A 25232-nucleotide genomic window follows, 5' to 3' on the forward strand; every position below is an offset into this window, starting at 1 on the left:
GGAGAGTTGTAAGTGCGTTGCCGGCCTTTAAGATGTGAGTACGCTCTTCTCTTGAAAGTTTGTAGGTCGTATCGGTCCGGACTCACTCGGTAGATGTGCAAGTTGCGGAAAGTTTCAATAAAGTTCCCGGAAATTTCAAGCGAATTTCACAGGAAACAAAGGAAACTTTCAATGTGTTTCTAACAGTGCAGTACTGCTCCAAAGACGTTAGTTAATGCACCGTTTATTTACGTTGACAAACGCAATAAATGGACTATAATGACAAAAAGGCATAACGTCACTACGTATACGCAGCGTCGAATTCCAGTGTAGCCGGCACAAGTCGGCACTTTATACAGTGCGCCTTCTTATGAGGTGATGAAAATAAATGAAAACACTCTATTATGTACTGTCCGTGCGCCAATTCCGTGCATTGGCGAGGAAGTGGGAGGGTGTGTGCTGCGCCCCGTACGTACAAAATGACACTACTCTGTAGTGACGCCCAACATTCCTAAATTCCTCAGCCGTGCACGGAATTCACGTGGACAGTAGTTACTTGTTTTGTGCAATACAACAATAAAGTGTTTTACTACTATTTACTGCTGCATATAGATGCTATTTTCGGCTATTTTCCATGAAATCCCAGTCCATATCCTTTCAAAGTTTCAGTTTGCGGTAGCACAGTCCCGAAAGGAACAAGTCTTTGAAAGGCTTACACGGCTTGGACCTTTTAGAACTTTGCTACAGCAACGAAAAGGAAAATAAAAAGCACTCTAAAACCTATTAAAAGCAATAGTTTGCCGCTCCGCCTCTCATTTAGAGATGCTCGATTCCTTTTTATGAAGTATCTTTAAAAGCATATACATTTTCTGGTTCGAGTTTTACTTTTGGCATTTTTTTTTATGTCTAACAAATCTAACATACCAGCTAACTCTTTCTATCATTTTAACTTAATTTGTGTTTGTTAGAATGAGAAGCTCTCTGCTTTAGAGAATATCAGCCGCTCGCAGAATGTTAAAGTAGGCAAGTATATCAACGCTGGCATACTAGTGTAATAACGTTTTGTTTCTTCAACAATTCGAGTAAAATCTCTCGAGATTCCCAAATATTTGTATTCGTCCTAGAATTTGCACGCAAAATTTTGGTATTATAGTATTTTTAGTATGTTATTCAACATATTTTGCATTGGTGCGATTTATGGATTAAGTATCCTCTAAGGATTTCAGTAATTCTATAAACCAAACTGAGAATATGGCAATTTACTAACCCCGCTTTGAAACTTGAAACGCTGCACTTAGACTAATCTTACAGTAAATTTTATTCATTATAGGTGGATTGACACTTAGTCAACAGCATACTAAAACTGATTGATCATTAGTCAGTCGTGCCATTACGAGGCGTAGAACATTACGTGTTCTTAACTTTTATCACCCCTTTATCGGGTTCTTAAGTACCCAAACTTTTTCGTTACCTCCTAATAGCTCCAAGTTGCTAAATAAGCGCTTAATAGCTTTGCCACTAAGCTTGCATTAGGTGGTTGCGATTTTATCGCTTCTCAACTTAGCCGTCACTTTCTAACAAGTATGTAAGTGCGAGAGTGACGCATGACACGATAGACGATAGCATTGCAATCATCGGTCGTTACAGGACTGGTTTTCATGGCTTATCAAACATCGCTAAAGGTAAACCAGTCTAGGTCCGATCTCTGATTACATATAGTTATTAAGATTCTCTAGATCTCTCTCTAATCGGCGGCTGAAGTTCACACGTTTCTCGTTCAATGACCTCGAATGTAATGCCTCTTCATTTATTTTTTGCGGGCTATATTACTTGTATACGGGTGCGCCAAAGTTCACATAAAATTGCGACTTCGATTATTGGAAGTCCGAAAATGTTTGTTATATAAGTTTTTTATTTCCATTTTATAAAGTTTATTATTCATATTCATTATTACATCACAACAATAAATTACTCTTACTCTAAACTATACTACCATAGAAACTAATACTAATAATAATATGTCACAATTAAAATAAACCCACACATTTCACAATTCACAAACACACATTCAGTCACATCTTAAATAATCAGCCATATAAATCGTCCCGCGAATTTTATATCATAATGATCATTACTTATAACTTGTCTTTGCGCATAACTATCGTAACACCAAATCATTCATGTTAATAATGTCAATCATAATAAATATCTGTAATACTAATGTTAATTTTCATATATTCTTTTAATATAACGATTTTAAGTAATAAAATTTTATATCATATTTATTTTAAACTTTACCTGGTTTTATTTATAAACTGTCAGGTATCTTGCATCCACACCACATTCAACTTGCTATCAAAAAAGAAATACAGTCCCAGAGTCGGGATAGGTACGACGACGAGCGAAGCGAGGAGGAGTGTTAGGTTTCTTGTGTTCCTCAGAGCGGAAAAAGGAGCCCCGCGAAGCGGGGCTTCGTCGACTCCTTGGCGGACCGAAATAGCTTAATAGGCTAGGTACACGAAAAATAAAAAAGTTGCGGGGACATGACTAATAAAAATTAATAATAATAATTAAATTAAATGGGGGTATGAAATAATAACTTTACATGTAATTGGCTTTAGTTATTACTTTTAATTTTCAAAAAATCGCTGTGTACGTTCCAATACACCCATACTTTATATGTTATGCTTTCAAATACTTATACAATTTAAGTTTATAATTAATAAGTTTATTATAAAAACCATTATGAGTCGTGACGAATCGTTGGAAATGACATTATGTTGTTAAACAGATAATTATGAGCAATGATTTTGGAAATACAAATTTATATACAACAAATTTGTACGCAAAAAAATTATGACAAATGATTATTATGATCAAAAAGCGTTATTATGAAAAATAATATGACAAGTAATGTTATGTGAGCCAATATGGACCCCTTGTATACGCATATATTACTTTCAGAATAGTGCAACATAACATAAACTCGCGTTTAAAGATTTGAAGTGTGTTTGATATGCAAATATCGCTTTGCAAGCAAACCTAACAAGACTGAAGCTTCTTTAGCTTTTGAAATGTGTTTTATGAATGCTTTAAGACTCAAGTAACACTTAAATTCAATGAATTAGGTTTTCTGTATAAATTGTACATGTAAAATATGACTTGGTTCAAAATAAAAAAGACGATATTTAAACATGAAGAGGGAGAGCTTTTAATATATCATAAACTGGGTTGTATGTTTGTGTGTAAAAGGATTTTCCACAGCCGTGGTATGTAAATATTTGTATAACGAGGATAAGTATACCTATTTGTTGACAGCGTATTTTAATCCGAACCGTTATATTATATATGTACCTAATGTTTTTTAGCAAAAAATTTTTAAATTTTATTTTAGTTTGTCGGAAATAACATCGTAATGTTTCCTTTTGGATTTCAGGATTTCTTAGTCGGAATGTTACTAAAGAGCTCGTCCGGTCCGACCATTTGGACATAAGATTAATGAAAACGGGTAATTTTGCATGTAAATCGCTACTAAGTGCGCAATTGTGTTGTTCGCGGGTCTGTTTAATATCCTTGTTTTATCCATTTTATGGTCTGATCCCGGATCTAAAGTTTGGATCTGAGTAATGAAATCCCTTCTCCTAGGGGAACTACTGGAACTAGCATGTCTAGACGGAGTTACGAGATGCATTGCAAATACATAAACATCAGTGAAATGATTAAGGACAAAAAAATGCGTCTGAGAAAAAATGATTCTCCATAACTAGATGTAGTAGCTATTTAATAGTCTGCCAATACGAAGGGTTTTTGAATCGACTTAACATAAAATAAAAGTACTATAAAATTAAATGCTCAGAACCTAGGACGATATAATCAAACGGAGATGCCACGTCTGTAACTTTCTGTACAAAAAAATCTGCCGAATTTTGCGGGGAAGGGGAACGTGAATGTATGCGTAACGTCAAAATATACATTGTGTATGACCATTGACCGACTATTTTCGACAGAGGGGAACTCCTAGCTCGGAACCGCAGATACCGAGTGAAAACAAGGGACGAAGGGACTTTCAGTAGTGGCAGTTTCAGTCTGACTTCGACAAAATAAAACTTATGATAAAATATACTAAATATTAGTTATTACAATGGATTGACATCGAGATTAGAAACCTGTTTTACGTGCAATTCAGGTCGCGTGTTGCATATTCAATCTGGTAATTTCACCCAGTACCCAGTACTTCAATTGCTCCAAGTAATTCTAAACTTGGAGCGTAATATCCCAGAGACCTTGAGCGGGGCTTTGTAAAATGTTGACACGCAACTGAATTCCCTGGGCGGACTCGGCCTTGAGTGTTGGCATCTTGTTCGAGAAGGCTTTCATTTAACCCTTATACCATTCGATATTGTAGAGATGCGTTTTTGTTTTAAGTATATTGATCAGTATGTTGTTGTTGCCGCTATGGACTGCGTTAAGGGTCAGTTTGACGGTGCGAGAACTTAAATCCAATTCAACCGCTCCACATCCAAATGCTCGTACCGCAATGTAACGGAATTCTGGCACCGTGGAAATGAGCTTTGGCGGATCATACACTATGATTTTTAGTCGTGTGTACTTTACTAACGGACTATTCTCATTTATGTGTTCACATTACCTCCGCGGATGTCATTGCTGGATATTTTTTTTTTAATGTGATATTCAGCAAACGAGCAGACGAGCCGCCTGATGGGAAGCAGTCATCGTCGCCCATGGACGTAAGCAACATCACAGGAGCCACTTAAGCATTGCCGACCCTTGAGAACCCTAAATACCCGCTTCTTGAAGAATCCCATGTCGTAGCACAAAGGAAATACCTCAGGAGGCAACTCATTCCACATTCTGCACGTTCTGGGAAGAAACGAGCGGGATGCCCGCTTATTCATGGTGTGCCATGTGTCTAAGAAGTGAGGATGAGCTTTGCTCCTTTGGCGGGAGGTGCGGTGATAGAAACGAGACGATGGCACCAGATCAAAAAGTTCTTCGGAACATTCCCCATTGTACAGACGGTAGAACATGCAAAGAGAGCCAACGTCTCTCCGAAGACTAAGAGGTTCTAAGCCGTCAGTAAGTTCGGGATTGCCGACAATACGAACTGCCCGACGTTGGATGGAGTCAAGGGGAAGGAGCTGGTATTGTGGAGCGCCAGACCAGAGATGAGAACAGTACTCCATATGGGGTCGAACCTGCGCTTTATATAACAAAAGTCGGTGACCCGGTGTGAAGTACTGTTTGGCTCTGTTAAGCACCCTAAGCTTTTTGGGGGCCAGTTTGGCTTTTTGTTCCAGATGACTACGAAACTGGACTTCGTTCGTAATGTCGACACCAAGTATCCCGATACTTTTAGCGGTGGTAAGGGGAATGCCCTGAGACTTTGGCGCCGTGACAAATGGGGTTTTTTTGGCGAAAAACGCGCAGACTTGTGTCTTACTGGGGTTGAACTGGACGAGGTTACGTCTACCCCATTCGGATACCTGTTCAAGGGACGTCTCGATCTCAGACACAAGTCGCATCCTGCATTCCGACACCTGCTCAGGGGGGGCGTTTGCACGACCTGTATAACAGCTATCGCCAGTGCTGTCGTCTGCATAGCAATGAATATTGTTAGTTAATAACATATCAATGATATGCAGAAGGAACAGGGTAGGCGATAGTACAGATCCTTGGGGTACTCCAGCGTTTATAGGCTTATAATCCGAGCATATGTAATCAATGTGGGTTTTTTGTACGATGACAAAAAAATATTGAGTTTGATTTAGATTAAAACGATAAATAGAACGAAGTGTGGATATTCATGCCTTTGGGCAAAGCGAAAAGCCATAAGGTTAAGTTGCGACCGTGAGTGTGACAGTGACACATATCATAGTTATGTGGTACAGGTACTCGTATTTACTCTTTTACCTTATAACATTAATCCTAAATGTAACCATAGCTTTAGTTCAAATTATATAATACAATAAATAATATAATTTATTAATATCTGTTCATTAGTCTTTGTTATAATAAACACATCATCGTCATGTAATATTACACAATTAAACTTGTTTATAAAATTTTCAACCAAAAAGGTACTTATTGTCGGTTGTCAATAAGGCGCTATTTCCATATAGCTTCAATTCGAAATCAACCTTATCGACGAGCGACAATGTGGTACCTTTTGGTTGAAAACGTCACAAATGGTCATTATTGTTTGGCTCTCTTTGTCATCCCTGTTTGTATCTAACACAGTAGGTACCCAACGATACAGTGAAATATTGTATTATTCAGAGTAAAATACGCTGAAAATGAATGAATGAATTTATGTTACGTTGAAAATGTAGAAAGTTTGCGAAAAATTTAATTCACATCGGGAGCAAAATTATAGTATAGCTGACAACGACTCTTCCAATCCCTTCTTTAGGAATTGGCGCACGACCGAATTGCATGTGGTTGAGAATTCAAGAAAAGTTCAGGTGAAATGATAAAGAAAAATACGACGGCCTAAGACGGGTATAGTGTTATCTATACATAATATAAAGCAAAGTCCCCCGCCGTGTCTGTCTGTATGTCTGTATGTTCGCGATAAACTCGAAAACTACTGAACGGATTTTCATTCGGGTTTTCACCTACCAATAGAGCGATTCTTGAGGAAGGTTTAGTTATATAATATATTAAGCTTTACTCGTGCGAAGCCGGGGCGGGTGGCCAGTACGTAAATATAATACAAAGATTGAGGTGAATCCAAGGATAGGAAAAATCTTCTTTGGTAGTTTTTACGGAAGTTATACAGGGTGGCTAAAAAATAAGTGTATTCCCGTTACCAGGGAGGTTTTGGGACTATATTGAGCAACTTTTACTATGGGATCAACCACGAAATCGCAAAAAAAAAAAAATTTACCCTCCCATAGAAAATGGACCGGCCAAAATGTATGAAACAGCCAAATATTTTTTCACGATTACGGGGTTGGTCCCATAGTAAAAGTTGCTCAGTATATACAGTATAATCCCAAAACCCCGTAGGCAACGGGAATGCACTTATTTTTTTGCCACCGTGTATACATGTATACATGTATTTTTTCACGTCGACAGTATAAACCTCTTTGTTGCATGATGGTATTTTGCGCAGCCTTCATTGTTTCAGAACAGAATAGGCTCGTTTCAAACCATATTCCTTGTGGAGGGTACGGTCTGACAAAATACTCGAAGTTAACGTTATTTTTTCCTGCTCATTTCCTTGTTGTCTGTACTTTATGTCCTGTAGGGATGCGACATTGAATTTTATAAAATAATCTAATATCAAGAAAGCTTGACGTGTGTTATTTCGTAAATAAAAAAACGTCTTTCTGCCAAAACAATATCTGGTAGAAATAACTTAAATCTTAAGATACACATAACATACTATTTACTTTGAGATCACAGGCAGGCAAATTCAACATTTTAATATTTCCGTGCTCTCAGTTCCCTGCAGTCCTTGCCTTTCAGTTTCTTGCTAATGCAAACAATAGGCATTAAATGCGAAGTCTATTTGAAACAATTATTCGCGTGTATGTTAAATTTTGTGACACAATCTGATATTTATCAGGAGCCTTCATGTTGGTATTCCGTTGATATCCCTCCATAATAGCGCATCTATAAGCGGTAAATACAACATTTTTCTATTTCCGTGCTCCCATTTCCCTGCTGTCCGTGCTGTCGCGCATCGAAAGAATGTCGTGTTTAAACGCCTCTCAGCCTCACTGCACTCCACGCCAGACGACAAAGCCCCAGACACCTCGCGCAGTCTGTCTAATGAAGTGCGTTCACTGCACTGATCTCATGTTCACTGTCAACAATGCTGGCTTCAAAGACGTAAAAAATACAAGAGTTCATCTAACTAAGGTAAATCTGCATCGACTTTGAGGCGAGGCGGCAAAATACCGAAGTGCCATACCTAAGCTTCATGAATTATGTTTTATACCATTTTTAGGGTTCCATATCCAAAGGGTTTTACACAGGACCCTATTACTAAGACTCCGCTGTCCGTCTGTCCGTCTGTCTGTCTGTCCGTCTGTCTGTCAGCAGGCTGTATCTCACGAACCGTGATAGCTTGACAGTTGAAATTTTCACAGATGATGTATTTCTGTTGCCACATATAACAACAAACCCTCAAGTACGAACCCTCGGTGGGCGAGTCCGACTCGCACTTGTCTCTTGTTTTTTGTCATTGCAGTCTATTATTAGAAAACTAATTTTAACTATAAAACTCCCGTGAGACTTTTAAAATAATCTAATATATTAGAAAACTATCTTAGGAATATGATTAAATTACATATGAAATAATGGCAAAGATTACATACGTATCATATATTTTTTTAAATATTTTTTCAAACTTTAAGTGCGTACTCCTAGACCTGCTTACCCTAAGCTTCATGTTTTATACCATTTTTGTCATTGCAGTTTGTACAGAGTTAGCTTGGCATGACTACGTGGTACAATATGTGATTTGCTTGTAATATCTTCTCTGAAACCATTATTCTTCTGAAATATCTTTTTCCTGAGAGGTATTTCCTGAGTAAGAAGTTGATTCGAATTTCATCTGATGTTGTAATGGATATTAGCACGGGTATTTTTGAGAAGTAAATCCGGAAGGATGGTTCTTTACTTTAGGGAAACGACTTCTCGGAGTTATGTTAATGTAATTCAGCGTGTTTGTGCGTGGCGATGGGAGATTAAATTCAATCCCCTTTATATGGTTGGTCTTTATATGGCCGTATTTGAATTCATATTTATGAGAATATTGAGCGTTACAGCGACTACTGCAGTTGTTGTTTTTCGATGCCAAATGCGCCTATTGTTGTACAATAATTTATCAACAAATGGGATTCTGTTCGGTTGTCTATGGCAGTTTGTTCCGACCTCGAAAAAGCTACTCGCCCGCTTCAACTGAATGGTTCTTGAGTTGAAACAACGGCTCTTGTTTAAAATCCCAAAAGAGCCGGATAAGCTTTAGATTAAAATCAAATCTGGCATCTGTCTCGGGTTTTCCGGATATAATCAAAGACAATATTGCTTGTTGAATAAACTGGAAGTTATACTTTGCTCGAGGGATTGCGGAGAACGCATTTTCTGTGAAATCTAGCTTGGTTGGCCCTCGAAAGTAATAGGTATTATTGGAAAAGATATTTCGGAAAATGCTTTTACAAATGTACAAATACATTTCTATTAATATTGCAGAAATTGCTCGTCTAATTATAGAAGAGGATATCAAGACTTATTACTTCGCTAAAAGGTCAGGTAGGGCAGAGAATTCCACTAAAAAGAAAATGCGAGCCTTTCTGAATGGCCGACTCGGCGTCTGATGAAAATTTAATTAATGGCCGAGCTCTGGCTTTCATTTCACAAGAGAAAATCAACGCACCTTTAGTAAAAGGCCTAACATATTATGCCCATAACTCCCACAAGGCCTAGGGCTTAGGGATTAACGATTAAAAGCCTAGTAAATCTTAGGACTACGGTTAATTAAGAAGGCTTTAGATAAGGCTCTGAGACATGCTAGCTAGCTAGAGCTGGGCGTTTTATGAAACAAAACTTAAGTAACCGTTTAATTTGTCACTAATACTACCTATACTAGTGGCTCTGTGAGCTGTAGACCTCGCGTTAAGCTTAGAAAATGTAAAAATGAAAAATACTTAGTTCGTTGAGTCGTCTTAAGCGCCATATACCATTGGAGCTTAAGTCCTTTATGCCACATTCCGCATTTTGAAAAAAATCCAAAAACTGGATCAGCAAACAATCTATTTAATCATTGAATCTGGTCACTAAATTTCATGAGAATCGGCTAAGAATTGCGACCAGTAGATGAGAACATCCGGGACCGGACATACGAAAGCTAAATGCCCGAGTTAAAACCTTCGCTAACGCTTCACGCTTCGGTCAATTATATCTATGTAGAATTGTGACTGTTGTATCTAAAAAAAATGAAACTGAGAATAATCACTGTGATGAGTGTGATGTGAAGTATGTGTGAAGTGATTTACGCGATTATCGATAATTGCGATAACCATTTGCCAGTAAGAACGATACTGTGATAGTAGGTACGTATTGCGAACTGCATATTATATCACGATCAACCGCTTTTTACTGAGAGTTAACCAATGAAAGATGTTTAATATCATAATTTGTCTATTGCATGGTAGAGGCCGCATTCCTTATTTTTGATATATCCATGTCACCGTTTTATATAACCATTTTATATTTCTAAAGAAATTGTTTCTCCGGTGCTTTCAAGAATATTACTAGCCTGGAAAAACCTGGCTAAAATTAGCCAATGGCAACAAGTTACAACATGTAATCCATTCCATCCATTCTACCCGTGTTATACTGTTAAAACTTATTACAAAGTTGTATAACGTGGCTTCCGATACTCCCTTCATTTTCCTTCCCCGAAAAAGTTAGTCTTTGATCCTAATAAAATTATTTGTATGCCCGGCCTTTCGTCTCGGCAGGACTAAGTAATGGTGAACTTGCATAAATGTTTTTGTATATTTGTACTTATCGTAATGCTAGAAAGTGGAAATTCTCTTTTAAAGTCATGTAGTTGTGATTTACTTCAAATGTCTCAAACTCCCTGTTTTTTTGTTTTAAAGTAGATTTAATGCTACTTTGCTATTCATAATATAGAAAATGTTACGTGAGTGAATGCACTGTGTGTTGCGTTTAATGTAAAATAACATTAAACAATAATCACGTTTAAATTTTTTTAACTTCGGCTCATAACTGTTTCAACCTTATTGTATGTAGGTACCTAAGTATACAAAAAGTGTTAAAAAAACAATTAACATTACCTATGTATGAAATAAAACTATGAAAACGGATTATATCGCGTATATTGAATTTATAATACATCCCGACGTTTCGAACTCTTTACAGCGTTCGTGGTCAACGGGTGACTGAGGGAAAATTACAAAATGCAAAAATACCCACATACTAAAATAATGAACAATCATAGACTACAAACTTTAAGGCTGGTTGTACATGCAAAATCGGTTCATAAGGCTAGTTATACACTATAATTATTTTTCAAGTAAAGATATATATATATACGCGATAAAAAAAAAAAAAAAAAAAAAAAACTATGCCGGCTCCAACCCTACACCACGGACCCGAGAAGATTTAATTCCCTCCTAAATTGTAGGAGGGTATCCCAATATGGGACCGGCAACAAACTCGGCGGGACACATCTTTTCAAAACATCAGAATGTCCAGCATCATCCAACACTACGGTCTCACAGTCTATGTCTCGCTTGCTCCTTTATCAGGTGGACTACAGGATCCCAAGCTGGTGGTAGAGAAAAGCCATCTTCCCTATTAAAGTTTGGATATTTCTTAATCTCAATGGCCTCGCGCAGCATTCTGGGTATGTAACGCTTCTCCTTGGCAAGAACCAGAGGCTTATCAAACTTGATTGAGTGATTGGCTTTATCCATGACATGCTCACAGACAGCAGACCTAGGTCGACGGTGCTTGACATCAGCTATGTGTTCCTTCACCCGAGTGGAAATGCTCCGTTTCGTCTGCCCGACATATGATAGGCCACACTCACAGTCCAGCCTGTACACTCCTGCAGTCTGTAGAGGGGTATTGCATTTTACAGGCCTCAGGAATTGTGACATCTTCTTCATTGGCTTGAAATATGTTTTTATAGAAGCACGCTTCAAGATGTGGCTGATCCTGTCCGTGACCCCCCTGACAAAAGGCAGAATGGCAGGCCTGCGCTCAACTGTGGGGATCTTAATGTGGGACCTCTGGTTGACCCGCGGTATCCTGAGCTCGTTTGCCTGGAGCGCGCGCCTGGCATGCTGGAGCTCCGCGGCCAGATGCTGGTCATCACATATCCTCTGGGCTCTCTGAAACAAAGATTTGCCTACTGTAACAAGTTGACTGGGATGGTGATGCGATTTGCCATTTAAGTACCTATCAGTATGAGTAGGTTTCCTATACACAGTGCGACCTAGGGTGTTATCAGGATTTCTTTTTACCAATACATCTAAGAAAGGGAGAGAACAGTCTTTTTCCAACTCCATAGTAAATTTTATTTTGCTATGGATGGAATTTAGGTGATCCAAGAAAGTTGAAACACTACTTTTTGGAAGTATAGTAAAAGTGTCATCTACGTATCTTTTAAATATCTTCGGTCGCACAGGAGCCAATGAGAGTGCCCTCTCCTCGAAGTCCTCCATAAAGATGTCAGCGACTACTGGAGACACCGGAGACCCCATGGCCACGCCGTCGACTTGAAGGTAGAATTCACCATTCCATAGCAAGTAGCCAGATGTAAGGCAATGTTCCAACAGCTTAGCATATTCCTCTGACATTTAAAAGATACGTAGATGACACTTTTACTATACTTCCAAAAAGTAGTGTTTCAACTTTCTTGGATCACCTAAATTCCATCCATAGCAAAATAAAATTTACTATGGAGTTGGAAAAAGACTGTTCTCTCCCTTTCTTAGATGTATTGGTAAAAAGAAATCCTGATAACACCCTAGGTCGCACTGTGTATAGGAAACCTACTCATACTGATAGGTACTTAAATGGCAAATCGCATCACCATCCCAGTCAACTTGTTACAGTAGGCAAATCTTTGTTTCAGAGAGCCCAGAGGATATGTGATGACCAGCATCTGGCCGCGGAGCTCCAGCATGCCAGGCGCGCGCTCCAGGCAAACGAGCTCAGGATACCGCGGGTCAACCAGAGGTCCCACATTAAGATCCCCACAGTTGAGCGCAGGCCTGCCATTCTGCCTTTTGTCAGGGGGGTCACGGACAGGATCAGCCACATCTTGAAGCGTGCTTCTATAAAAACATATTTCAAGCCAATGAAGAAGATGTCACAATTCCTGAGGCCTGTAAAATGCAATACCCCTCTACAGACTGCAGGAGTGTACAGGCTGGACTGTGAGTGTGGCCTATCATATGTCGGGCAGACGAAACGGAGCATTTCCACTCGGGTGAAGGAACACATAGCTGATGTCAAGCACCGTCGACCTAGGTCTGCTGTCTGTGAGCATGTCATGGATAAAGCCAATCACTCAATCAAGTTTGATAAGCCTCTGGTTCTTGCCAAGGAGAAGCGTTACATACCCAGAATGCTGCGCGAGGCCATTGAGATTAAGAAATATCCAAACTTTAATAGGGAAGATGGCTTTTCTCTACCACCAGCTTGGGATCCTGTAGTCCACCTGATAAAGGAGCAAGCGAGACATAGACTGTGAGACCGTAGTGTTGGATGATGCTGGACATTCTGATGTTTTGAAAAGATGTGTCCCGCCGAGTTTGTTGCCGGTCCCATATTGGGATACCCTCCTACAATTTAGGAGGGAATTAAATCTTCTCGGGTCCGTGGTGTAGGGTTGGAGCCGGCATAGTTTTTTTTTTTTTTTTTTTTTTTTTTATCGCGTATATATATATATCTTTACTTGAAAAATAATTATAGTGTATAACTAGCCTTATGAACCGATTTTGCATGTACAACCAGCCTTAAAGTTTGTAGTCTATGATTGTTCATTATTTTAGTATGTGGGTATTTTTGCATTTTGTAATTTTCCCTCAGTCACCCGTTGACCACGAACGCTGTAAAGAGTTCGAAACGTCGGGATGTATTATAAATTCAATATACGCGATATAATCCGTTTTCATAGTTTTATTTCATGAGTAACTATCGCGGTAACCGAAGACAATATTATTACCTATGTATGTTACTTACTTATAAAAGAAGCGTAATTTCCCTATTCCTTAGTTTTCTTACACGTGTCGAATTTCCATTACTTGAAATCGCCTAATATTCGACCTTCGTTCTTAAAAAGTTCACCGGACGTGCGGTTCTGTTTTCGTATTTATTACTGCACGAGTTTCGTACAAGCTTAAATGGGCTCTGTTGTTTTAAATTAAGGTTGGGTTTCGGTGAGCAGGTGTGCTTGAAAAGTCTGAGGTGTCGTTTTGGGAGCTTACTCGGGTCGCGTTATTAGTCTTGTCCTTCTTTATTGGAATATACGAGGGCCTCGACGCCTCCCCGGCCTCCACAAGTAAGAGCGGCATTTGGAGCTTAAAAATCCAATGTTGTCCTGACATTTATTTTACTGTAGCTCGTTCGCACTCGCACTAGTATTAAAAGTGAGCTCGCGCTGCAAATAATGTCAAAAAAGTTTCGATTTTTATAAATCAAATGCCTCTTTAGGTTGGTTATTCTTAGCGATCGTACCAGTATAAGTCTTACCTTTGTAACCTATATTAGTTACGAACTTATAGATCTTTTTGAACTATAAGTTTGCAGTACATAAAATAAATAAATAAGGGTTGGCGTGACGTTTAGATCGCTATGTATAACGTCACAGTTGCAAATGCTGAAAGGAATATTTACACGTTTGATGTTGATGTAGTTAATGGGAGCGTGAAAGTCGTGGGAGTTTAATGAAAGTATAGATCATAGCACAATATTGCTTTTAATGAAGGTACGTATATTAACTCTCACAGATACTGTTTTTGCACGTTCACTACACGAGTAGTTTTATTTGAAAAAACCGTGATCCAGTGCAAGATATACCTAGTCATCTCACAACTCATACCGTCCACTATCCATCACCATCAGCCATTGAGTGCGCCGAATTCTGGCCGAAGGGTGTCGTGTTTTGGAGGTTCCGGGGCAAACTGACAAATCCGACAGTTCCGACACAAGTGCAGGCGATTCAATGGAGGCACGCCGCTCTCATCACCAAAAAGAAAAAAAAAATTGGCAGTATTTGATCACTTACAAAAGTAGGTTATAAATAAGAGCGAATATCTATCGCAGGATGTCTCTACCATGTTAAAATTGTGCCTATTTTAGTTGCTAATTTTTATTTATTTATTTTATATTTATTGGTTCACGAACACTTAAATAACAATAACCAATACCAATAAATAACCGCAGATATTAAATATTACAGCGGGTAGGTATAACTAACTGGCTATACATTTTTAGCTAAGCAGGAGCGGACTGATTTTTTAAACTGATGTGCAAATGAATTAGCACAAAAATCTGCCACATTAGCACATCAATGTCTGTACGACCTTGTCACGGACACGTGGCTATTTAGATCCGCACGTGTCGGCCACACGTGTAATGTTTATGTGCACACAGCTGCAACGGCACTGATTAATCTTCCAACTGGAAAAAAGTTCTGTCACAAATTTAAGTACGATAAAAAAAATTGAGGCCTATTCAGATTGTAATCTCTTGTTATGAAAAGGCTATGGACATATATACTACAAATACAAGACAGTAACAGATTTAAAAATCTCAATAAAACTTGTTTGTCAATTTCTTTTCCCCGCAATCGAAGTGTAAAGTTGAATCCAGTATAAACAATACAATATTTTTAAATCTTGTCGGCAACGCATTTGCAACCCCTCTGGTGTTAGGGATGTAATTTTGATTACCATTCAGTTGATTCGTCTGCTGGTTTGCTTACTAATATATCATAAATAAATAAATAAAAGAAGTTGTCCTTGACTTATATCCGCTCTCGCCTGTTACTCGGTTCGATAAATTTGCCAGAATAAAATGGGTTGTTTTATTGTTCTCTCGTTATACAATGTACTTAACTATTCATTATAAAATATAAATAGTCGGCGAGCCTCGTATTTCAGAGCGTAGCAGCTTCTACAAAGCGCTACGCAAGTGCTACGACTTGATAGCGGTTACGAACTTTTATTATGTACTGACCAACCACGTTGTAGCGTCGTATATTTTTCGTAGTAACTGCTTTTCTTGGAGAAAATAAGCCTGATGTTTTTAAATCATTCTGTTTCCTTTTTTAGTTCCATAAAAATTGCCCAGTTTATAAACTGCAGAACAAATTATAATCAACTGAACTCCATAAAGTCGTTGCAAGTTTTTACCGCCTAGAATTTTCTAGTAGGTATACATTTATAGTGTCGGACGCTAAATATACAGGCACCGTTTTACGATACGAAGCTGTAAAACGTGCCTCTGCAGGCGGTCTGCGACTTGCTGTGACTGAGTTAGTTTGATGAGATGTACTTATAGTTTTGTTTAGGTTTATTCCATTAACTGCGATTTAACGATAATTTTAAAACTAGCTACACTAATTTTATTTTCATATTCTTCAGAATATGGTTTTATTTTAAATTTACGAAAAGTTGCGTTGTGAATAGCACCGAATAAGAACTTTAAAAATCTGTGCACTACACTGTAGCGGCAGGCGTGGCTCACTCCACGATTTCGTCGCGTCGCTACAAGTACATGCGGCCCACTCCAATTTTGGTGTCTAGCCATAGTAGTTGCCGCGCACCGCTACGGAACGGACGGATATCTGTCGTAATAGTACTTGTACTTGTACTTTCTGTACAAATTACTATTATTTATTCTATGGTAGCGGTACAGTCGGGTAATACAATCTTGGACAGCGAACTGCACAAAATATGCCATGCTCTTGTGGTTCTACCAATAATATTGTGTCAGGTATGATGCCAGAGCACTGAAAACTAAAATACGACCCCGATCTAAAAAAGGTGCGATTTTACCAAAAAAAGTACAATTTCATTTTTTGTTCCAAAAAACAACATAAACAGCAGAAGTGTTTATCTTTTTAAACTGATAATCCACGAAAACTACATTAGTACGCAAAATAGTAAGGTACAAAAATACCAAAACAAAAAAGTCACGAATTTTTACGCAAATAAATCGTACTCTTTTGGTCTGTCACTATTATTTCTACGCCATTTTGGCATATTTTTGAACCGCTCATACGAAAAGTACGTAAAATCGTACTAAAATGTACGGTTTAGCCAAAAAGTACGATTTTAGTACGGTTTTGGGCGGGGTACGTTTTAAGTACGCATGCTGTTCAAAAAGTACGTAAAATCGTACTAAAAGGTAGTACGATCTGGCAACACTCAGGTAAGTATTTTTGTGCGCTGCGTCGTGCAAGATATTCTGGCAGCTACGAAATGAGCTGCACAAATAAAACTATAGAGAAAAAGTTAGTAGCTTTAGTTTTTCCTTAATTACTTTTAGTCAAAGATGAGTCGCTTCGTCATTGACAGTTACTTATTATCTGAGACAAATTATCGTTCCAAAAAAAGTAATAGCAAAATTTAAATGCAGACAATATTTGACGTACTACTAGGAAACAAATAAAATTGTTTTAATTTTTTTTTATTTCTGTTATTTCATGTAGAAACAGTACTATGTAAATTATAAACTAGAATATATGTCATATACGAAAGAAAAAGTTACCAAGGCCTCCACACTTGCCCTGCCTTATTCTAGCGCTGGGCACTGGAGGCATTGGTCACTTTTTCTTTCGTATATGACATCTATTTGAGTTTATAATATTCCACGTTTCTAGTGTCTATAAAGCAAAAGAAACTTGTGTCAACCCTACTGATTACCGATATTACTAAATAAGGGTGGCACTGAAAGCATATTATATGTAGGGATAATTGATGGTAACCGGAGATCTAATATTTGTCGCGCGTCTAGACTAGTTCTATTTTAGGACAGGATATAATCGAAGTATTGTATGTATGTATGTACACATGTCGGTCAACTAATCGACTAATCGTAAACCTACAGAGGGGGCGTAATGGCATAAAGCCAGGAAATTAGAAGAGGACAAAATATATAGCGCGCTGCACGAAACTTGCGACGGAAGAAATGCCCATCGCGGTTTATACCTTTTATTTCAAATCACTGGAAACTGGAAATATACCTGACAATTTCTTACAACATACCCACACAAATTACATCATCATCATGTCAGCCGATAGACGTCCATTGCTGGACATAGGCCTCCCCCAAGGCTCGCCACTCCGACCGATCTTGTGCCGCTCGCATCCACCGAATTCCCGCGACCTTCTATTCTAGAACCTTCCTGCCCCACCGGCCATCAGTTCTGCGAGCAATGTGCCCCGCCCACTGCCACTTAAGATTCGCAATTCTGCGAGATATGTCGGTGACCCTAGTTCTATTGCGAATATCATAATTTCTGCGCCGACACCGATTGAAAATAATAGTAGATTTTGTATGATACAATTTGTGTTGGTATTTTCTAAGAAATTGTCAGAAAAGTCACATTTTAAGTTTTGTCCCTATTCACTCCAGCCATCCCTATTCACCCCGGTTGACGGTACTTCTGAAAATATTTGCTCGCCAGAACCCTCGGCAATATCACTAGTTATTTTATAATAAAATTATACTGCTATGGCATGCAGGGTAACGATATACAACTGAAAATAAACGAGTTAGACATGTTTTCGTGTTTTTTTATCGAACTAACTTTACCCGTTTAAGGTTTTAGTTGGAGTCTGTCCTTGAAAATTTAGTCTTTTTTCCGTGTAAATATTTTGATGGCATTTGCTCTTGATTAAAACATTTTAAATATCAATATAAAAGACTACAATTTTGCGTTAGCCTCCTCTTAAAGGGGCCCACTGACTATCAGTCCGCCGGACGATATCGGCATGTCACTTAGAACATATCGTCTGGCGGATTGATAGTCAGTGGGCCCCTTAAGTGTGGTTACCTTGGGTGGAAAGCGATTTGATAAATTTGCGTTGAATAAAAAATGCAATTTGTCATACCTTAACAATGTTCAGAAGAATAACTAATAAAAGGAAAAATACTTTTTACTAAAATAGATTACCTATTGTTTCAGATGTCTCCAGCCTGAGTTTCCAACTGAATTCCCTTCAAAGGTAAGTTTATATTAGTGAAATTAAAGAGAAGCGTCGAAGAATAAGTACAAATATATTAAAGGTGATATTCGGATGACGACTGCAACATTACTGTTGCAATGTTACTGCTATAGTAGTGTTGACGCATTGCTACCGCGATTCGAACGTTCAATTCATCGACCAATGGAAGATCAAGGGGATTGACAGTGACAGCGCCTGCGTAATGTCAGGCGTGGCTCACTCCGCGATTTCGTTGCGTCGCTACAAGTACATGCGGCCGACACCAATTTTGGTGCCTAGCCATAGTAGTTGCCGCGCACCGCTACGGAACGGACGCCTGTTCGCGCTTGCACCACATAGCGGTCATATCTGTCGTAATTGACGCGCTTTGTTAGAGTAAATCTTCTGTTCCTATAATACTATGATTTATTCTGTGGTAGGTAATGTTTCAATAGCAACCCTGCTGCAGCCGTCATTCAATAATAATAAACTTATGGCGTTATTCATAAACGCTCAAGTCTAACAAGCCCTTTGTCCATATCCGTCATAATACATTTGTGTTTGTTAGAAAAGGATAAAATTAAAGGTTTGCAGTTTTTGAATAAGGGGGTTTAAAAGTTGACAGCATCGTTGACGATACGAAATGTTTCGCTATGATATGTTACGATATGACGCACGACGTCGCGTCGTGGAAATGGTGCGACATAATTGTTGTTACATGTCGCTAAATTTAGCGTTCGACCGTTTACTAATTGCTAAGACTAACTGCTTGTCAACGGGGACCCTAAAACAGGAGGTATGCTTAGTATCTCAAGAGCAAGCTTAGCTATCTAAACCTATCACATTTTAAACCTATACAGGGTCGCTCAAAATACGTTGACAAATAATTTTTAGGAATACTTTTCTTATGTATGTATTTTACAAAATGTCATTAAAAATTAATATTACAATCATTTAACTAAAACAAAACTTATTCTTTAAAATATTCTCCTTTAGCTTTGATACATAAGTTAAAATGTGTCGTCTTCAAGCAAAAGGTACCACTTTGTCGCTTGCCATAAGGACGCTCTGGCAGGTTATTCGTATAAAGATACTAGCCAACTTCGTCCTTATGGTAAGCGACAATGTGGTACCTTTTCTTGAAAACGGCACAAATTATTAACATTATTCCGCAGTAAAGAAATTGACGACGTATTTTTGGGCCAGGGTCCTTTAAGATGGTTAGGTATGAGGTGTATTTGCTGACTGTAGCAGTCTTTTAACGTGAATGAATATTATAACATCATTAATATTTTAAACGTCGTTATTGCCGTAAGCTTATATTTCAATTTCAGGTCTTAACGTTGGTGAATGATGTTGGCCAATTTTTTTTATTGGAATGGTAGAATACCCATCATTCGTTTTAATTATAATGAATAGTCGGTTACTAATTCACTAAATGTGGTCAGTCCGTTTCTTATAAGTACCTAGATAAACAAATTCATTCCTCTGTAGAGGTATTTTCAATGTAATAATAAGTGGCATCAGAATTATAATAATATAATTATATTGCTGGCATAAAAAAAGCGAAAATTTGTCTGGCATCAAACAGTTTTTTATATGTTTCACGTTTTATTAATAAACAATATCACCATATTTCGTTTTCAAAAAAACTTTGTCTCCCTATTGTAATCAGTTGACCTTAACCCTTCTGGAATAAATTCCGACATGACACTTTAATTAGCCCACCTCCAAAAAGCTAGGCTCGTCGGCCGCGATTCTAATTGGTTTCGTATTTCGCCTGAAACCTGAGGCGACGTAATATTTCGTATGCCCTGGATTTATCATCTGCCATTTAAAGATTAATTGCTTGAGCTTACAGAAATTAATTGTGAACTTCAAATAATTGGAAACGTCGCTAAAAAAATCAAAGTAAAAGTAAATAGTACATTTCGATGCTAGTGCGGAAAGTATGTCATCACTTCACGAGTACCGAGATATTTCGTCATTCTTCACTCGGGACGAGTGAAGAATGACATTTCCGCACGTGTATCGAACGACGTTTTTTAATACAGTTGCGAAAAAATAAAAAAAACAACAAGTAAGGAAATCGAAACTTTTATATTGTTAATTCTGTGACATCATTGACATTGACATTATGAAGAGGTGTTTTTTTAGCTGGGTGTTATTATTATTGAACCCACTTCAATGAAAGTTTTTTTAAAATGCATGTCCTATAAGACAGAAACAATTGTAAATATAAAACATTGTACTATTACTACCCAAATATCGTTAATTACGATTATTTGTGTATCGTACATTTATAAAAACAATATCGAATGTTGCCTTTGGAAACTTAAAGCAAAAAGAAAAAACGCCTCTTTGACAGGCGTTCCGTTCCAGTCAGACAACTTATTAAGAACGGTTTTTCAATATTCAATATATAAAAAAATAGACGTGTTATAATGATGAAGAGGTAAGTAATAAAATATAAAATATGTATATTTTTCGTATTCTTACATTAATAGTAGGTTTTTATGTTGATTACGACCTTTAAAGGAAACTAATATTTACACTCATCAATAAGTAGTCATGAATTGGAACAAGAATAAATTTAAAAAAATTGGAAAAGTAAAAAGCACTAGTTCGCGAAAACCAACTTTCCGCACGCTAAACAGCTACGTAAAGTAGCACTTTTTGAGCAACTGTATTAAAAAACATATTTTTGAGTCAGATTAATACGTAATTCCTCTGCTGTATTTGTGTGCCTCTTAAGTCGAGGGGTGAAACAAATGAAACAGGCAATGCTGATTGGCAGTCGGCCGCGACTCACGGGCGCCATTGCCTCTTCCATCCTCTTCTGATGACTTGTTCTTTTCTCAGAAGCGAAGAACTATTACTTAAAATAATGTAGGCGCTGTAAGTTGAATATTCATATAGGTATTTTTTGATAATGGCCAGACAGAGATGCCCACATTTTTATACGGCGGAATTGTTTCATTCATATCGACCTCTAAATGATGTTTAAAAAAATTGCTCTAAATTTTGGTATAAGTAAATGATTTTAGGTATGTTAAAAAAAAACCCGTGTGTAAAATAAATATTCAAAACTTTATTTTTTTGGACCACCCTAAATTGCCGCAGTAAAACAGCTAGCTTTATGGCATGTACTCGCATTTATGGCATGTAGTTATCCTCTCAGGCTCTGCTTGATTACAAATAATATTCATAGCATATGCCATTGATTGATTCCTGCACGTCTCCTTTTATCTGCGCTCATCTCTGCTTCAGTAGAAAGACAGCTTTAATGGCCAAACGAAAATGTTAAACATATACTACATACAATCTTGTCATTGTTTTGAAACCGAATTCTTAATGGACTGAGATATATTTATTCCCTACAATACACATAACAAATTTTTAAAATTAAGTAAGTAATTTTTGCAAAAAAATATATCTTAGTAAACAGGCAAAACAACGTAGGTACCTAAATATTTTATTTATTTGAGTCGTCAAGATTAAAAAGATTTCCACAAAATAAACCTTTTTCTTACAAAAGCAAATTATACATTCGTTTTTTAGACGGAAGTTTGCAAATAAAAAATAAAAAAGACTTGATAAAAAAAAACGCATTATTCCTTCTTGTGTGTACGTGAGTGTATTGTCTTGTTTGCGATCTAATATTATTGTATAAGTACTAACCCATAAAATTCAACTAAGGTTTATTCTAGGCCTCCGTTTTCAGTTGAAAAAGCAATAAAAAGCATAATAGCCTGCATTAATAGTGATCTTGAATCTAGAAACTTTCAGACTCCACTTTCCGCTACTAATAATTCCATTCCACCCACATTACATTATAGACTAGCAGTTACATAGCTCGAGAGGGATTGCGTGTGTCATTTCCTTTCCCTGTCCCTGATAATTAATTTTCTGAAAATGCCGACGTAGCACAAGAAACAGCAGATGTGACAAGAAGGGTACACCGGCCTTAGTCGCTAGCCATATACAAACAAAGGGTGTGCCTATGCATCGCCTCCTTGGGACGTTCTCGGTATTTTATCGAAGCACGTGACCTGAATCGAGAAAAGCAAGTTGTAAGCTGTTATTTAACTTTACTTGCATTGTATAACACAAGCTTTTCTCAGAAGGATACGATAATAAGTATTGAATTTTGGAAACATAACGCACAATATTACGCAATCGTAGATATTACGCATTGCGCTATTACTCAGTAAAGTGTCGTGTAAATTGCGTTATGTTATATATTTTTTGAGTGTAAATGCTATGCCAACTTATTTCAGCGCCAATGAGGCGTATTCTGACTGTAATGGTGTAGGTACTTCCGTTTGGGCCAAATACCTTTCGCCAAATTTCATTTTTGCAGTAGTTTCATTTCCAAAATGAATTTTAAGCAAATTTGCACTTTGCATAAAGTTCATTTGGTCAAATATTTAATCATTTGGCATGATTTTACTTTGTCAAATTTTATTAAGACAAAAACTTATTTAGCAAACGTTTTTTATTGGCTAACATTATATTCTAAAAATATGTTTGATCAAATTGTCATCTAAATTTGTTGTGTTAGAATTCTGAATTTATATATTATTTCTACTCAGAATCAGGAGCTTTTTCCATTTTTACAGAGACGAAATGTCCCCAATTTTTGGCTTATTTAGATACGTTTTCGGCTTCTAAGACCATAACATAACGGACAAACAATTTATCTAAGTATGGTTTCCTTTTTAGGGTTCCGTACCTCAAAAGGAAAAAAAACGGAACCCTTATAGGATCACTCGTGCGTCTGTCTGTCTGTCTGTCTGTCCGTCTGTCACAGCCTATTTTCTCCGAAACTACTGGACCAATTAAGTTGAAATTTGGTATACATATGTAAGTTTGTGACCCAAAGACAGACATGTAATGTAAACACATGTAATTAATTTTAAACATGCGCCACTTTTGGGGGGTAAATGAGAAAATTTAAAAATTAAGTTTTTCAAACTATATCGTGTTACATATCAAATTAAAGAGCTCATTGTGAGAATCTCAAATATATTTTTTTTATAATTTTATGATAAACAGTTTAGAAGTTATTCAAGAAAATATGCAAAAACAGAGCATTCCCCCCTTTATCTCCGAAACTACTGGGTCTAAAATTTTGAAAAAAATACACAAAATAAATCTTTACCTATAGATCACAGGAAAACCTATTAGAAATGTGCAGTCAAGCGTGAGTCGGACTTAATTATTTAGTTTTTGATCCAACCCCTACGGGTTTATTAAAGACATTTCACGCACGTTTCACATAAAAAATACATTGTTTAAATTGTGTAATGTACGGAACCCTTGGAACGCGAGTCCGACTCGCACTTGGCCGGTTTTTAAGTTCTGAAGTTGTAACGTAAATTTGACGTTAAGGCGGGCTAGTTTTTGTTTATCTAAGCTCTGAATTCGAGGGTAACCGCTATAAACTTGTACCGTAGCCTTCGGAAAGCCTAAAAGTTGGTCCACAAATTTGCACAAACTTAGCTATAGAGATTTCACGTATTTTCGCCGAGTGTATGTAAATTGCGACACAGTTTTTTTAGCCTGTCAACTAGAATGTTTTATTGTGCGCTACAGGGACATATCCGAGAGGCGTTTGTCACTTTCGTGACACAAAAAAAAATACAAATACCCATTTCAAAAACCATTGTCCTCTATTAAGGGAAAGGAGGAAAAAGAGAAGGAGTTACTCTTAAGTCACTTGAACTTTTATATTAAGATTGCTTTTGAGATGACAATATAATAAGCTTTTATACTTTTGACTAAGTACGTGTAGTATTATTTACTTAAGAGTGCTTTACGAAGTCATGTTTACATTAGTGTCATATCCTCATGCAGAAACCGAAAGCATGCAAATATATCCACTTGTTACTTGTTGTGTGTTGTGTTGTTGTGCAGCACTAAACTATGAAACTGTTCTAACCAAATAACACATGGAAAGACCAATAAACCGTTTACTACTAACTGCAGTAAGGTGCTTCAGCATGTTTTATTTAAAGCTAATGAATGGAGAACAAGTCTAGCGATACATCGTTTACTGCGAGATGTACGAGATGTTTCGACTTCACAATTCCCTGGGCTCCTGCTGAATAGGGTTACCACATAATATTTCTCAATGTAAAGACAGTCCTTGATCTTTGAAGACATTTCTGACATGACAAGACGCTTGTCAAACGGGGTTCGGTTTTATGCTCATTAATCTCATTAGTCATTACCTATGCAATGTTTTTTTTTTCCTAAAATTAACAAAATCCATCTAACCTGACTGAATTTGAATTGAAAAATAACGGATTTTCGATGAGACGACTATCTGAAACCCCATACGTGATACGTAAAAAAATAGTTTTAATATTTTATAATCATTAATCATACAAATGCCTTATATTTTTCGTGCTAAATGCGGCAACCCGATCCCAAAATCATCTCCGTAAACTGGTACAGTCCTGATATTTCCCGTCCCGACGAAAGGTCAAAATTCCTGAGTTGTCCGGAGACTTACTGACATCG

At 37.4% G+C, this 25232-nt stretch overlaps 1 protein-coding gene across 4 annotated transcripts in view; it reads left to right on the top strand.

Annotated features, from left to right (window-relative positions):
• The window catches only part of LOC134746777 (kinesin-like protein unc-104), a 120705-nt gene that overhangs the window by 6419 nt on the left and 89054 nt on the right, over window positions 1-25232 (top strand). For all 4 annotated transcript variants that reach the window (XM_063681307.1, XM_063681311.1, XM_063681312.1 and 1 more), the window contains exon 2: window positions 18686-18725. The gene's annotated coding sequence lies outside the window, so the exon portion shown is untranslated. The remainder of the gene's footprint in view (window positions 1-18685; window positions 18726-25232) is intronic.

Source organism: Cydia strobilella, chromosome 13 (assembly GCF_947568885.1).
Source record: "Cydia strobilella chromosome 13, ilCydStro3.1, whole genome shotgun sequence".
NCBI classification, from domain to species: Eukaryota; Metazoa; Arthropoda; class Insecta; order Lepidoptera; family Tortricidae; genus Cydia; species Cydia strobilella.